This window comes from Schistocerca americana, unplaced genomic scaffold, assembly GCF_021461395.2.
Source record: "Schistocerca americana isolate TAMUIC-IGC-003095 unplaced genomic scaffold, iqSchAmer2.1 HiC_scaffold_640, whole genome shotgun sequence".
Classification (NCBI taxonomy): Eukaryota; Metazoa; Arthropoda; class Insecta; order Orthoptera; family Acrididae; genus Schistocerca; species Schistocerca americana.
The window spans coordinates 65,001-70,000 of NW_025726391.1; the positions used below are offsets into that span (position 1 = coordinate 65,001).

At 51.6% G+C, this 5,000-nt stretch overlaps 1 non-coding gene across 1 annotated transcript in view; it reads left to right on the forward strand.

The window, feature by feature from the left end:
- Positions 1 to 4,966: 4,966 nt before the first annotated feature.
- Positions 4,967 to 5,000, forward strand: part of LOC124588386 — a 1,910-nt gene continuing 1,876 nt past the window's right edge. The window contains exon 1 of the ribosomal RNA XR_006975746.1: positions 4,967 to 5,000. This exon is cut by the window's right edge and continues 1,876 nt beyond it. This is a non-coding gene — a ribosomal RNA (small subunit ribosomal RNA).

Genomic DNA, 5,000 nt, shown 5'->3' on the forward strand with positions numbered 1-5,000 from the left:
TGCGTTTCATGAAGAGTTATGTCCAATATGCGACATTCCCGCTGTCCCTATACATGAGCTGCGAGCTGTACCACGTACGAGCTACAGACGCGAGCGCGTTGCTCTCTGTACGAATGCAGATGCTCAGCGGCAGCTAGGAGGCGCTCCATCCATGTCGGTACCGGTGAGCGTTGCACTCGCAGTCGCAAAAACGTACGGCAAGTATATTACTCGGAAGAGTCAATGACAGTCCAAGCCCCCCTGCGTGGGAAGAGTCTTCCTAGGCCATGACCCACCGGAAGGGCGCAGCGTCCCCCACCCCAGACATGTGACGTCACACTATCGGTATTGACGACTAGACTGATTCCTTATAATCATTTGCCATACACCGGTGGAAGCTGCCGAGACGAGTAACTACATAGCGGGCTCGCCGTGTCACTAATGTACAGAGATACAATAGTTTCGACTGGAACCGGATTAAACGTATACACGGCGCTGATTAGTAATAGATAGAGCCATCAGAATACAGATAATGTATACAACTGTCCGTATACATGCTGAAAGACTCTGCTCACAATCACACGTCAGCCAGACACTCTTATCACGCACTACTCTCTGCCTGTAACAGGCACACAGACAATATCTAAGCACCAGCATGGAACAACACCCAGTGCATCCTCTCTGCCACATTAGACAATCCACACTATCATAACCAGACCGGGAGGTCCACTCGGAAAACAGAATATCCCACCCTTCCGACAACCACCATTGCTCAGCTAAGCCACCAACACCCACACATGTCCTACACAGGGGTGCACCCAACATCACAATACTGCCTCCTGTCACACCACACAAACAATGGCACGAATGAAAGACACAGGTCTGCCACAAGCATGGAATCAGAGCGCCGCCTGTTATGAGCCAAAGGTGCACCCTGACGTGGCAAATCAGATGATGCCGCAGTCATTTACTTACGATAATCACAATCAACAAACCAGCCCCCCCCCCCCCCCGAAAACACCTTTCCTTACAACAATGTGTGCCTTAACCTAACCCGTATTGTGCCTTAACCTAACCCGTATTGTGCCTTAACCTAACCCGTATTGTGCCTTAACCTAACCCATATTGCGCCTTAACCTAACCCATATTGCGCCTTAACCTAACCCATATTGCGCCTTAACCTAACCCATATTGCGCCTTAACCTAACCCATATTGTGCCTTAACCTAACCTATATTGTACCTTAACCTAACCCATATTGTACCTTAACCTAACCCATATTGTACCTTAACCTAACCTATATTGTACCTTAACCTAACCTATATTGTACCTTAACCTAACCTATATTGGGCCTTAACCTAACCTATATTGGGCCTTAACCTAACCTATATTGGGCCTTAACCTAACCTATATTGGGCCTTAACCTAACCTATATTGGGCCTTAACGTAACCCACGTTGCGCCTTAACCTAACCTATATTGTACCTTAACCTAACCCATATTGTACCTTAACCTAACCCATATTGTACCTTAACCTAACCTATATTGTACCTTAACCTAACCTATATTGTACCTTAACCTAACCTATATTGGGCCTTAACCTAACCTATATTGGGCCTTAACCTAACCTATATTGGGCCTTAACCTAACCTATATTGGGCCTTAACCTAACCTATATTGGGCCTTAACGTAACCCACGTTGCGCCTTAACGTAACCCACGTTGCGCCTTAACGTAACCCACGTTGCGCCTTAACGTAACCCACGTTGCGCCTTAACGTAACCCACGTTGCGCCTTAACGTAACCCACGTTGCGCCTTAACCTAACCCATATTGCGCCTTAACCTAACCCATATTGCGCCTTAACCTAACCCATATTGCGCCTTAACCTAACCCATATTGTACCTTAACCTAACCTATATTGTACCTTAACCTAACCTATATTGTACCTTAACCTAACCTATATTGGGCCTTAACCTAACCTATATTGGGCCTTAACCTAACCTATATTGGGCCTTAACCTAACCTATATTGGGCCTTAACCTAACCTATATTGGGCCTTAACGTAACCCACGTTGCGCCTTAACGTAACCCACGTTGCGCCTTAACGTAACCCACGTTGCGCCTTAACGTAACCCACGTTGCGCCTTAACGTAACCCACGTTGCGCCTTAACGTAACCCACGTTGCGCCTTAACCTAACCCATATTGCGCCTTAACCTAACCCATATTGCGCCTTAACCTAACCCATATTGCGCCTTAACCTAACCCATATTGTGCCTTAACCTAACCTATATTGTACCTTAACCTAACCCATATTGTACCTTAACCTAACCTATATTGTACCTTAACCTAACCTATATTGTACCTTAACCTAACCTATATTGTACCTTAACCTAACCCATATTGCGCCTTAACCTAACCCATATTGCGCCTTAACCTAACCCATATTGCGCCTTAACCTAACCCATATTGCGCCTTAACCTAACCCATATTGCGCCTTAACCTAACCCATATTGCGCCTTAACCTAACCCATATTGTACCTTAACCTAACCCATATTGTACCTTAACCTAACCTATATTGTACCTTAACCTAACCTATATTGTACCTTAACCTAACCTATATTGTACCTTAACCTAACCTATATTGGGCCTTAACCTAACCTATATTGGGCCTTAACCTAACCTATATTGGGCCTTAACCTAACCTATATTGGGCCTTAACCTAACCTATATTGGGCCTTAACGTAACCCACGTTGCGCCTTAACGTAACCCACGTTGCGCCTTAACGTAACCCACGTTGCGCCTTAACGTAACCCACGTTGCGCCTTAACGTAACCCACGTTGCGCCTTAACGTAACCCACGTTGCGCCTTAACGTAACCCACGTTGCGCCTTAACGTAACCCACGTTGCGCCTTAACCCAACACACGTTGGGCCTTAACCCAACACACGTTGGGCCTTAACCCAACACACGTTGGGCCTTAACCCAACACACGTTGGGCCTTAACCCAACACACGTTGGGCCTTAACCCAACACACGTTGGGCCTTAACCCAACACACGTTGGGCCTTAACCCAACACACGTTGGGCCTTAACCCAACACACGTTGGGCCTTAACCCAACACACGTTGGGCCTTAACCCAACACACGTTGGGCCTTAACCCAACACACGTTGGGCCTTAACCCAACACACGTTGGGCCTTAACCCAACACACGTTGGGCCTTAACCCAACACACGTTGGGCCTTAACCCAACACACGTTGGGCCTTAACCCAACACACGTTGGGCCTTAACCTGCTCTGTAATTGTCATACGACGCGTTAAATTAGTGTGGTGTTGCCTAACTGCAACCCCCGCAATATAGTTTGCTACTCGCACTGCCTGGTCCCCAGAGTATCGCTTCATGTTAAACACCTTGCAGCTATACACTGTAATGCGGATGGCAGCAGGACGTACATGCTCAATGCCCTTCGCAGTTGTTCATTGGCATTTGCATGGCGAAGCACAGCCTACGTTGTGGTACGGCGTGTGTCAACTGTCCGCTGATGTTGTACGTCCAAATCACACACTGTACTGCACATTGGTCCTCATGTACTGAATGATACATCGTGGTACATGTGTGACCGTACCACGACTGCGCCAACAACGGCGAACCATACGGTCCAAATATTGTGCACTCAGCTACGTGTCGTCTCCCTATAAGAGCTGGATTGCAGTATGGTATGCCGTGGATGGCGATCAGCATGAGCCGTCTGTTGATGTAGTGGCGCGTGTTGTCAGACGTAGTCGTCTCTTCTCACACACCGTGATAGCATGGTGCACTGCGTTCCACATCTGCGACATGCGACAGAGGCCGGTTGACAGTCGTTCGCGCAATGGACATCGCATACGTACGGGGGCCACCTTCCACGTGTTCGCGAAGCGTGCACATGTTGTTGCGTGTATGTGGGCAGACATAGTGTGTCGTGACACCTGACACAGGCATGCAACAATCGTTGAATTTGCAAATGGCGATGGACGTCTACGTTTGCTGGTGACGTTACGCAAATGAACAACTGGTAAACGGTTGTGGTGCGGTTGTTCTCGCTAGAGGTGAATCAGTGATGGCGACGATCGGTTGAGCTACCAACCGGTTGTTTCAGCGATACCCACCATGCCCACGAACGTGAATGGCATGTGGGTGTGAAGCGATACGCGGCGGTGGCTGGGTGGGACCGTCCCCGGCCGGTGAGGGGGGGCCTCCCGGCGTGCTGGCCGCGCGGTGCGTGGGCGCACGCGCTACAGCCGGCTGGTGGGGGCGGCCAGTGGCAGGCGCGCCGGCCGACGGAGGCGGCAGGCGGCGCAGCTGCGCGCCGGCGCACCCTGCACGCGGCGCCGTGCGGCCAAAGTAGGTCCTCGCGGGCCCGGTGCGAAGCGCGGTGGACATCTGCAGTGTGCTGGTCCGATTGAGGACTGTGTGCGCTGAGGATGCGCCGCCGCCCGGCGCTCGGCGCCGCGACGCCGTCTGCTGCTCGGTCGCCTCTGCGGTTCTCGCAGGTGGTTTGTATCGCAGCTGTGCGGACGTGTTGGCGCGTGCGCTGTGCTGGGAGAGTTCGCTTCGGCACCCAAGTGGGGCTTTTGTCCTTCTGTGGCGCTGGCGTTGGAGCTGCCGGCCACCGTAGGTGGCGCGTGTTGTCTCCCGCCGGCAATGCCACGACAGCACGCTCCCGGGCCTCTGTCGGCAGCGGCAAGCTCAGTTGGGAGCACGGGTGGTCGCACCTAAAGCGTCTACTCGCCAAACTCCGGGCGATTGCGCCTCTCTCGAACCCGACCAAGTACTTAGGACGGCGCTGCGCGCCGCCGGGACCTGAGAGGGTTTCGAGGTGTATTGTGCAGGGGAGCTCAGCCTCCTCCTGTTTGCAGAATAATTGAGCGGACGCTTGCGTGTTCGCGCGGGCCCCCGGGACACACTCCCGGGCGGCCGGCTGCTCAGCTCTAGTTGACGCAGCTCCCTGGTTGATCCTGCCAGTAGTCATATGCTTG